This window comes from Chinchilla lanigera, unplaced genomic scaffold, assembly GCF_000276665.1.
Source record: "Chinchilla lanigera isolate Chin_1 unplaced genomic scaffold, ChiLan1.0 scaffold00010, whole genome shotgun sequence".
Classification (NCBI taxonomy): Eukaryota; Metazoa; Chordata; class Mammalia; order Rodentia; family Chinchillidae; genus Chinchilla; species Chinchilla lanigera.
The window spans coordinates 32,248,794-32,260,986 of record NW_004955411.1 but is presented as its reverse complement, the minus strand read 5'-3'; the positions used below and the strand labels follow the sequence as shown (position 1 = coordinate 32,260,986).

Below are 12,193 nucleotides of genomic sequence, written 5' to 3'. Positions count from 1 at the left end.
CATCAGGAAAGCCAGCGTGACAAGCTCTTCCAAGAGAACCAACAGCTCCTTACAGCTTCTCTCAGCTTCCAACAGGCTTCCAACAGCTTCTCCCAGCTCCCAATAGCCTTCTCATTTCCCAACAGCCTCTTCTTCTCCAGTTCTGCCGCTTATGCTGCTGGCAACAGTCTCCAAGTGGGCCTCCCACACCCAGCACCACGCTTACTCAGTTCAGCTGGGGTTATAAGTTGACCACCAGTTGTTAATCCACCACAGATGGATGGGGAGCAGGCTGCCTGCTGGCCTTCACTTCATGGCCTTGCCCTGGGCAGCCACGGCTCCCATGGCTTTGTGCAGTCTCCTCATCCCCTAGGAACTGCGTGGGCTTGATGGGCTTTGAGTTCTTCTCCAACTCGAAGACAACAGGAATACCAGTTGGCAGGTTCAGCTCCATGATAGCTTCTTCAGAGAGACCTTCCAGGTGCTTGACTGTACCCCGGAGGCTGTTGCTATTTCCCCTCTTTGATCTGAGGAGCAATTTCTTCATTCCAAAAGGGCAGAGCTCTGGCAGTAGCATCTTTCCGAGTCTCACGGGAAGGCAGCTGATCTTCAGTGAGGTCTGTGTACCTACGATCCTCGCTGATGTTGCGGTAGAAGCGGTGGTCAGGCTCCATCGGAGGCGGTGGAACACCGTAGGAGCGCCTCTGGACCTTCACCAAAGCCACACCGTGCTTGGCAGCAGTTTCTGCTTTATTAAGGTCAGTCAGACCGCTGCTGTGCTGCCCAGTGAGATGCCAGATTCTCACTTCTGGCAACCACGTCTGGTCGGTGGCATCCAGTACTGTCCAGAGGGTCCAGATTACTCTTTTCTGCAGGTGAAGCAGATGTCAGGTTCATAGCCAGCATGTCAAGGTGCTTGCCCCTCACGGCTCCCCTCCTTGAGGCCCTCCGGGGTCGGTTGGCGGTCCACCAGGTGCTGAAGCGGTTCCCCAGAGTCCAGGTGCTCTGGCCGAGCCGGATCCGCACCTCTTACAGGCAGCCTTGGTGAGAGCTGACCGGAGCTCGCTGAGATTCTGGGTGCAGTGTGTCCCGGCCCCCATGAATTGATACAAATGTTTGTAGGTGCACTTCAACAAAGTGGCTTATAATCTGGTTTTTCATTTAATAGTATATGTATGATTATTTCTGCAACACCTTTCTGTTCCTTTCATTCTTTTCTTTTTTGTGCTAGGGAGTGAACCCAGAGACTCCCCTACACTAGGCAAGTGCTCTACTGCTGAGCCACACCCCCGGGCCCCTTTTAACAGATTCTTTTTTTTTTTTTAAGCAGTAACAAGGTTTATTTGTGTTTTGTTTTGTTTTTTTGCTGTGTAGTTCAGGCTGGCGTTGAACTCACTATGGAACCTAGGCTGGCCTCAAACTTGCAGTGATCCTCCTGCCGCAGCCTCCTGAGTGCTGGAATTATAGGCATAAGCCACTACCTGGCTAGACAAAGTTTATTTGAAAAAGTAAACATGAGGAGTGAGGAAGAAACTGGCTGGGCAGAGGGAGCTTGGGCCGAGTACAGAGGAGAAAGCAAGATAAAGGTACACCTGGAGGACGCAGGGCGAGCTTTCCTGAGGAAAGCCTTGATCGCCAATACATTCTTCTAACAGGATTTTTAAATGATGTTGTGGTACCCCCCTGCCCATCCTCCCTTCAGGACAGAGAAACTCATTTCCCCATTTTAGGAGCTGTTTACCCTGAAGTCCCTCTTCAGGGTGGCCTCTGCTGAAAGAAATTGCCCTGATCTTGCTTATTTCTCTCTCAGCACAGTTCACTGTAGTGACAGTCCAGGCGAAGGCACACAGGCCCAGCCTCCCACCTCAGTTCCCTCTGCTGGGAGCCGTCCCAGTTCTAGCTCCCGCGCTAGGTGAGGCTCCGGCTGGGTTGACGTCCCAGTGTCTGCTCCGCCTGGCCCTGCTTTGCTCACGCCTTGCAGGTGCAGGGCGTGGGGCGTCCCAGGAAACTTTCCGCACCCAAATGTCCATCTCAGCATCTGCTTCCCTAGGACCTGACCTAGGACCAGATGTTCCGGATGTTGTTTTTATACGACTTGACATCACTTAAGGCCCACAGGACTACATGCGTGGAGTATAAGATGAGGGTGGGGGGTTTGGCAAGAAGCAGGCCACAAAGCACCGGGTGAGCTGTTATAGTGGTTGGCTGTTAAGAGGTTTGGCAGGAGGTGGATGACACACCCAATTGGGTAATTTGGGAGCTTCCATGCAGGTTAATGACTGGTCTCCCTACAAGGTGTGGGCAGGGCTTAGTGAAGGCAAGAGGGATGGGCATTATCCTGGGGCTAATGCCAGGAGAAAGTCACCAGTCGCCAAAGCTGGGAGGAGCAGAGAAGTAGCAGTTACTGGAATGCAGTTGGCCACGGGTAGAGAGGGTGTCCTGAGGCAGCTGTGGCCTTCAGCAGAGGGTGCAGCCAGGCTGGGGTGACCTGGTAGGCAGGCTCAGTATCTAGGCGAACTCCACCTTAGCGTTGCATTCCTTCCATAGTCCTGAGCTCCCTCTGGTGCTTCATGTTTGCTAAGCCCTCCTGAAAGCTGGCACATGTGGGGTGAGCTTCCATGCACGTGGGCTTCCAGGGACCCCATGGATGGGTGAAGCCATGTGAACTGTGGACAGAGATCTCACACAATCTGCCAGTGTTGCTGCTTGTTCTGGACCCTGGCCTGGTGTTGGTCTTGTTCTGGGGGAGCTGAATTGTGTTCTTTTTTCTCTGTTCACATGCTGAAGTCCTAACCTCCAGAACCTCCATATGACTGTCCGAAGATGGACCTTCAAAGAGATGATATAGGTAAAGTGAAGTCATTCAGGTGATCCCTAATCCCATCTAACTTAAAGCATAGAGCATAACATAAACCAAGTGACACAACAAGAATGTGGTTACCTACAAGCCAGGGAGAGGTCTCAGGAAAAAATCCCAAGCTTTCTGACATCTTAGCTTGGACTTCTTGTCTTCAGAACTTTGAGAAAAGATATTTGTGTTGTTTCCATTCCCTAACCTGTGTTATTTTGTTATGGTAGCTCTAGCAAGCTAATATATTAGCTTGAGAAGTCATTGAAAGGTTAGGGGTGGGGTGACACGATCAGATCTTCATTTTGGGAAGATGACCTGCTGCACCTGAGAATTTATGGTAAGGTAGACAGAATGGATGCAGAGGTAACAAATAGAAGGGTATTTTATGATGCAGATGAAGGATAGATAGATTCTGTTCCTAGCAATGGGGAAGTAGAGAAGTGGATGGATTTGAGAGATACTAAGGAAGTAAAGTCAGCTCCTCGACAGTGGATTGGGAGAGCTATACTCATCAGTAGATTAAGCACTAAAGAGCTCAGAGTTAAATATGCTGTTAAGAGGTAGGGTCTGGAACTAGGTGTGGTAGCGCAGGCCCATAATCCTAGCACTCAGGAGGCTGAGGCAGCAGGATTGCCACAAGTTTGAGGCCAGCCTGGACTATATAGAGAGACCCTGTCTTAATAAATGAAAGAAAGAAAGAAAGAAACAAATAAATAAAGGAAGAAAGAAAGAAACAAAGGAAGGAAGAAAGAAAGAAAGAAAGAAAGAGGCAGGGTCTGTTTGGAAGACATGGGTCACTGGTGGGATGACCTGGAGCCTCCCCCAACTCCTTCCTTCCTCGGCTTCCTAACTTGAGCAGCTCTCCTCCTCAGATGCTTCCACTATCCCCAGTGAAGCCAGCCTAGCGTGTACTACACCCTCTAAAACCATGTGCTCAAGTAAAACTCTCCCCTCTAAGCCATGGATGTCAGGTATTGTGTCTCAGCAACAAGGACAGTGACTAAGACAAGGAGAGAGAAAGAGTCCTACAAGTGTTTACTAATCAAAGCCAGGTGTAGCGGTGCATGCCTGTAACCCCAGCACTTTCAGAGCCCCAGCCTGCTAAATTCATGGACATTGTGAGACCTTGTTTCCAACTAAAACCTAGAAAGATCTGGGGATGTAGCTCAGTGGGAAGGTGAAAGGTTCAGTCCCCAACACCACAACCACATGGAACAACAAAAACAAAACCAAAAAAAAAAAAAATCACCAATCAAACATTTATTGAACACCTACTCTGTGCTAGGCACTCTCTCTTCTAGACACTCAGGGGAGGGGTTTTCTTTTAAGTGCTTGGCGCACACAAATGATACATAGGTATCTCTGAACTGGGAGACACTTGAAGATCAATCATCAGATTAATCATTCTCTTACTGATAGGCATTTGAATGATTCCTAAATGTTTTGTACTTTGTATGTATCTATACACACATATCTATCTACACTTATGCCTATATCTATAAACACCTGCAAAAAAGGTCATACTAATTTCCACCCACACCAGCATGTAGTAGTTTTAGCTTGGAAATTTTGTGAAGCAGATGTTACCAATCACTCTGTCTAATACACAGAGTTTATAATCAACAGAATGCCCAACTTCGAATAATTTCACTTACAGTGCTTGTTCAAAAGCAAGATCATTTCAAACGTTTTTCTAAGCATTCAAGTATTCCCTTACAGAGGAACTGCTCTATAGTTTATCAGTTAATACCTAGAAAACATAGATTTGGGTCTTTAGAATATTTCATCTTCAGCCATTCTCTCGGGCATTTTTTTTTTTTTTTTTGTCTTTTTGAGATGGGGTCTCACGATGCAGTTCAGGCTGGCCTTGAGCTCACTTTGTAGCCCAGGCTGGTCTGGAACTCACAACGATCCTCCTGCTTCAGCCTCCCGAGTGCTGGGGTTACAGGAGTGTGCCTCCACACCTGGCCTGGCATGTATACATTTTGGCAACAAAACCATGGCATAAGCATAGAAGAGAAGATGTGTTGGTTCAGTTTCTGTTTGGCCCCCAAGATTCATTCTCTGGTTTTTTTTCCCTGCCCTATTCCATGTTCTGTGATGCTGTTCACAACCTCAAGTGCCTTTGACTTCTGGCTACTGGTTGGGTCAGTTAATGGGAAGCATTAATGGAAGACTGGAGGGTGGAGGCGAGGTTGGGGCATGTGCCTGTGGGAAACTGAACTTCAGTTTTGCTGTGACTGCTCCCTCCGGGCACAGTTCCTGCGGGAGGCCCCTCCGCCATGGTGCAGCCGGCTCTTGTTTCCGCCCGTGGAACCGACACATCTCACAGCTTCTCACTGTTCCTCTTGCCCTTTTGGTTTCCTTAACCCTGTAAACATTTTTTGTTTCTTTGGACTCAGGGTCTTGGTAAGCTGCCCAGGCTAACCTTGAATTTTCCATCCTCCTATCTCAGCGCTTCCACCCCAGTAGCTGAGATTATAGGCATGTGCCACTGTGTCTGACCTCTGTCAATATTTTTAAAAGTAATTCCATTATTCAGCTCTCTTTTTTTTCTGGTACCAGGAATCGAACTCATGACCTTGCACTTGCCAGGCAGGCACTGTGCCACTGAGCTAAATCCCCAGCCCCTATTTAGCTCTCTTAAGTTAAACCTTTTGGTGCACTATGTGTTTTCAGTGCCATGCCTTTATACGGAATGTGTTTTTGGCTCATTTTGATGACTCAAAGTTAAACACAGCAGAGGGGAAACTTCCTAACATCTTAGTTTAGCTGGGTGTTGTAACACATGCCTGTAATCCCAGCACTTGGGAGGCTGAGGCAGGAGGATTACCATGAGTTTGAGACGAGCCTGGGCTGCATAGTAGGTTCAAGTCCAGCCTAGGATACAGAGTGAGACCCTCTCTCCAAAACGGAACCGAACAGAACAAAACAAATCGAAACACACACAAAAGGAAACCAAACATTCTAGCTTACCCTCTCATGGTGTGTCTGATAGCTCTCCTAATTTCTGAATGTTTGCAGTGGTACCAGTGGAGGTTGCTTTTGGGACAGGTACCCAATGAGCCTTGGTGTCCTGTATTGAGCAACTAGTGTATGGCTAAGTTAGTGCACACAGTAATTTAACTTCTGTACGTATTCTATTACAGAGTTATGCTTCAATTTACAACCTGGTTTCCTTACAATGGACTTTCAGGGTTTTCCAGTTATGCTCCCACAGACAGGGCTGCAGTGGGCTCCTAGCACGAGTCTCACTGTGGAAGTGGTTTTCAGGTTTATACTTAGATGTGTAGTTGCCGGGTCATAGCATAAGCTCATTTTCAGTTAAGCTAGATGGCAAGCGCTGATTCCTTACATGAACTGGCTGATTGGCATCGCCTTCATGGGGACTCCAGATTGCTGTTGGATGGAGTTCTGAGGTTTCTTAGCAAGGACTGGCTTTTGTTGGAGTCATTATGCTGCCTCAGTTCTATATACATGCCCATGAGCAGTGGAATGACTGGAATAAATAATTTAAAATCAACTGCCACAACGAGACCAGGCAGACCTTTGATAATATTTTTGTGATGTAGCACTTCTGTGTAGCATTTGAAAGTAATTTAAAAACCTCAGAAATATGAATGCATGATGCCTCTTTAGTTTATTCAAGAAATCTCTCACCAAATGTCAGAGTGGAACAAGACTTTTATGTATTTTTGGCATAAAGTTACCGAAACTAGTCTAAATAAGTCTCCAAAGCAGATGGTGTGCAGTCCCTAAGAGTGATTTTATATTGGAACAGAAGCACAAATGGTCAGAGAGAAGACAGTCATAAAGGTTCAGTACCAAGAATTTTCCTGTTCTTTTCTAATGCTTTTGAACAACTTTACTGAGTTTGATTGTAAATGGGGACCTTAATCAAAGTCACACCTTGGGTCACATTATATAGGTCCCATTCTACATGCACAAGACACAACCTTCATACATATTTAAGCAGAAAGAAAGGGAAGTGTCTACCTTTCAATGGCTTAGTGTTTGGATTTTCTACGAGGAAGTTGGCATTATTTCTCTTCTGTCCTCATGATATTCTATGCTAAGTAGCTGTACTAGAGCCAATTTTTTTTTTTTTTTCTGGTACCGGGAATTGAACTCACTACCTCGCACTTGCCAGGCAGGAGCTGTACCACTGACCTAAATCCCCAGGCCCACTAGAGCCAATTTTAAAATAAAATATTGTCATGTAGTCCATGGCAAAGGTTTTGTTTTATATATGTGGCAGCTCCACTTTCCCTCTTATTCTCACTCTTTCTTTTTCTTTCTTGGTTTTTTGAGACAGGGTCTTGCTATGTAGTTCAGCCTGAGCTTGAATTCACTATGTAGCCCATGCTGGCCTCAAACTTGTGGTGATCTTCCTAGTTCAGACTCTGGAGTGCTGGGATTACAGGTATGCACCACTATGCCTGGATGCAGTCCTTCCTTAAACCATAGTGTTCAGTAATCCAAAGTCCCATATGTACATTTGTGTTTGTGTTCTTTTTCTCTGTGGTGGTGCTGGAGATCAAAGCTAGGGCCTTTTACATGCTAGACAAGCATACTACCACTGAGCTACAGCCCCAGCCCTTTTATTTTAAAATAAAAGGAATAGGATTCCATTTAGATGTTGGTTCCTATTTTGAGTGGAAATATTCTCACCTAGGCCTGAGAATGAACCAGATCACTTTTAGTTAAGAGTTCTTGGCTAATCATGTGAATCCTTTCAGATTTTAGGGCCCTGGAACTCATGGTTGGGCCACTAGGTTCTTTATGAGTGGCTTCTGGGAGTGGAATGGAGCCGCTGAGAAAATGGGAAACAAAATTCCAACATGGAAAATTACCCCACCAAGAAGGAACTTGTCATTTATGATGACATCACCTGATTTCCTATAATTGTGCTTGTGATTGACTTTGTGCATGGATACCCCTTGATTCTTTTAAGAACTTTACTCTTCCTGCTTTATAAATGATTCCAAAACACGTGATTGATGATTGCAAATTACAAAAGCAACTAGGAAGAGTGAGTCTGGGAAAGTTTGCCGCACGTTCTCAGTGTTTGTGCTTCAGAATAATCTTGTCTTTCTTTGTCCTTCTGTTATGGTTTGTGTCTGCATGTCCCCCCAAATCCTCATGCAGTCATGGGGCGGGCCTCTAGGATAATGGGTGTGAGTGCTGCACTGCCCTGGGCTGGATAGTTTGCACATGAAAGAGAAGGAAGGAGGCTGCCTGCCGCCACTCCTTCCTTTTGCTCTTGTTGCTTTTGCTGTCTACCACCATGAGCAGTTGCCCTTTGCCTTGTGCCACTCTGCCTTGGAGCCAGCCAAGTATGGACTGAAACTTCCACAGACTGTGAGCTAAATAAACCTTTCCTTCCTTAATTCTGGGTGTCAGGTATTTTGTCTCAGCACCGAGAGAAAAGTAACCAAGACACCTTCCCAGTCCTTTTCCTCCTCCTCCTCCCCTTTCTCTCCCTCTCCTCCTCCTCCTTTTTCTTTCAATGGGAGCCCTGTGCAATGCTGCCCAGGCTGCATCCCTCTCGCCTTCCTCCCGCCTTAGCCTTCCAAATAGCAGAAGTTACAGACACAGGCCCCTACCTACACCCAGTAAGGGTTTCTCTCTCTCTCTCTTTCTTTCTTTCTTGTACTGGAAATTGAATCCAAAGAGTCATTCTTGAATGATTCATCATAAAAGCAAATTTCCCAGATAATAATGATAAGGTAAAATCTTGAAACCAGAATACAACCTTTTTCCACAGAAATTTTTTATTGTAGTATGAAATATACATAACATAAAATTTACCACCTTAATTTTTTTTCTGGTTTCATTTTGAGGCAGGGTTTCACTAAGTCATTACATTGCCCAAGCTGGGTTTAAACTCCAAATCCTTGTGCCTCAGCCTCCCTGAGAGCTGGAATCACAGACCTGTGCTACCATGTCCAGCTTCACCATGGCCATTTTTCGGTGTTCGGTTCTCCGGCATTAAGTACGTTTACTTTGGTCTCTGACCGTCATACCATGCATCTCTAGAACTACCTCATCTTGCAAGACTGGAACTCTACCCATCAAACACTTGACTGCCAAGTCCCACCAGCCACACATTCTGTTTTCTGTCTCCGGGATGTTGACAATCCTGGTCCCTCATGTAGATGGAGTCATACAGCATTTTCCGCTTATGACTGTCTTATTTCACTTACTGGAATGCGAGCTTCATTGGATTTGCTGTGGTTGGGATTTGCTCCCTGAAGTGCGCGTGAGGGACGCTTAATCACCAGTAAACTCCACCGAGAGGTGGAGCTGTAAGCGGTGACCGGCGAATGGAGTGAGTTCCTGATTAAACGATGCGCTGGCGCCACCCTTCTCCCACACGTGTGCGGTCACTACGTAGTGGGAGGCGAGGGCACGGCCGTGTGGCTGGGACAGTCGGGCACAAGCTCCCAACTGAGGACACTTGCTAACCCCGGGTGAAGAACAGCAGCCCTGAAGCCTGACACAGGATGGAGCCCAGCGCTGCACCCGGGGCACAGACTCCCTTTGGCCCTCCCAGCCCCAGAGCGACCTCTGTGCCTGCTCATGGCAGTCGCTGCTTTTATTATATTCTTTATTTTATTATATATTTTTTTAAGTAAATGTTTATTGGAAAGCAACTTCCACTTCATGGCGATAAACAAAAACAAAACATCATGTACAAGAGTGTTAAAATACAAAATAGTGATAAATCTCATCACAAAATTGATGAGACCTATACACAGAAAACCAGAAAACATTACAGAGAAGTTAAGGATTTTAAGAAACATTTTAAAACTGAGCGTGATGGTGCACTCCTGTAATCCCAGCACTCGAGAGGCTGAGGCAGGAGGATCATTGCAAATTTGAGACCAGCCTGAGCTACAAAGTGAGCTCAAGGCCAGCCTGAACTGCATAGAGAGACCCTGTCTCAAAAAGACAGAAAAAAAGAGAAACATTTTAAGATGAAACACTTGAAGATAACAATTTTCCCAAAAGTGATCTAATGGTTCTAATAGTTCTAGTTTTTTTTAATTGGTAGGCTTTTCTAAAATTGATATAAAAATCTAAAAGACTTGAAATCATTAAAACAATTTTGAAAAGGATGAAAAACTTTAGAAGGCTAACATGACATTATTTCCAGAATTGATATACACATAATATCTTACTCTTTCAGCTTCTCACACTAGGGAGATAATGCACATACGAGTTGATTTATTTTACTTATAAGTATGAACTTGAGTTGCATCTATTTACCTATGAAACTCCAGTTTATCCTTTTCATGGCTGAGTAATACTCCATTGTATAAGAAAAACACATCTTTTTTTACCCATTCCTTGGCTGATGGGCATTTGGATTACTTCCAAGATTTTGATATTACAAATCATGCTGCTATAAACATGAGTGCACATATATTTCTGTGGTATGATGTTTAATTCTTCTGGAAAAATATCCAGAAGAGGAATAGCTGGGTCAAATTGGACCTCTAACCCTAGTTTTTTGATCTCCACACTGATTTCCACAGTGGTTGCACCATCTACACTCCCACCAACAGTGGAGAAGAGTTCCTTTTCCCCACAGCCTCATCAGTATTTGTTGGTTGATTTCTTGATGATATCTGTTCTTTCCAGGGTGAGATGGAATCTTGGTGTTGTTTTAGTTTGCCTCTCTCATTGGGTGTGGTGGCACATGCCTGTAATCCCAGCACTCAGGAGGCTGAGGCAAGAGGATCATTGCAAGTTTGAGATCAACCTGGGCTACAAAGTGAGCTCAAGGCCAGCATGAACTGCATAGAGAGACCCTGTCTCAGAAAGACCAAAAAGAAAAAAAAAATTAATTTGCATCTCTCGAATGACCAGTGAGGTTGAACATTTCTTCATATATTTGTTTGCTCCTTCTATTTCTTCATTTGAGAGGTGTGTATTCATCTTAGATGCCCATTTTTGGACTGGATCTCTAAATTTGGGAGGTCTGAATTTTCTGAGTTCTTTATATGTTCTCAATAATAATCCTTTGTTTGAGGAACAGCTGGCAAACGTTTTTTCCCACTCTGCGAGTTGTCTCTTCACTCTGTTGGTGGCTTCTCTTGCTGTGCCAAAGCTTTTTAATAATGTGAGATCCCAGTTGTTGATTCTTTGTGATATTCCTGTGTGATTGGGGTTTTACTCATAAAGTCTTTGCCTATACCAGTGCCTTCAAGAGCTTGACCAATTCTATTTAATGTTTCTGTTTTAATATTTAGATCTTTGATCCATTTCAGTTTTAGTTTAGTGCATGTCAAAGATATGGTTTCAATTTTAATCTTCAGGATGTGCAAAGCCAGTTTTCCCAGCACCATTTATTAAAGAGGCTATCTTTCTTCCAGTGAATGTGTGTGGCCCTTTTATTGAAAATAAAGTGTCTGATGCAGAGTTGCTCTGCATCTTCTAATCTGTTCTACTAGTCTTTGAGTCTTTTCTTTTTTTCAGTACCACACTGTTCTTATCACAGTAGCTTTATAGTATAATTTCAAGTCAGGGATTATGATGCCCCTTGCCTTGCCTTTGTTGCCCAGAATTGCCTTTGCTATTCTAGGTCTCTTCCGATTCCAAATGAATTTTAGGATTGCTTTTTCTAACTCTGTGAGGTATGCTGTTGGAATTCTGATTGGAATCACATTAAATCTGTATAAGAGTTTTGAAGTATTGCCATTTTCACTATATTGGTTCTTCCTACTCAAGAGCAAGGGATGTCTTTTCATTTTCTGATATCCTCTTCGATCTCCCTTTTCAGAGTACTGTGGATTTCAATGTAGAGGTCTTTTTCATCCTTTTTTAGATTGATTCCACTTATGAATGCTAATGTGAGAGGTGTTGTTTCCCTAATTTCTCTGTGAGTTTGTTATTCATGTATGGGAATACTATTGAGAAGCTACATTACTGAATTTTCTTATTAAATCTAGCAGTAGAGTTTTTGGGGTCTTCTCCTTTCCTATCGTTATTCCGTTTATTTTTTCTCTTGTCTTGTTGCTCTGGCTAAAATTTCCAGAACTATGTTGAATAAAAGTGGAGACAGTGAACATCCTTGTCTTGTTCCTGGCTTTAGAATGAAAGCTTTCCGTTTCTGTCCATTTATTATGATGTTGACTGTTGGTTTGCCATAGATGGTTTTTATTAGATTGAGATCAAGACCATCTGTTCCAATTTGCTGTAGGATTTTTAATCATGAATCATTGCTGGACTTTGTCAAAACCTTTTTCTGCATCTATTGAGATGATCGTATGGTTTTTGTCCTTATTACATTCTTTAATTTCTAATAAAGGTTAAAATTTTTCTTTATTTTTTGCTTTTTTTGAGATGGGGTCTTCT

General features: G+C 44.2%; 1 pseudogene; it reads right to left on the bottom strand.

Annotated features, from left to right (window-relative positions):
• Positions 1-285: 285 nt before the first annotated feature.
• Positions 286-12,193, bottom strand: part of LOC102022575 — a 52,811-nt pseudogene continuing 40,903 nt past the window's right edge.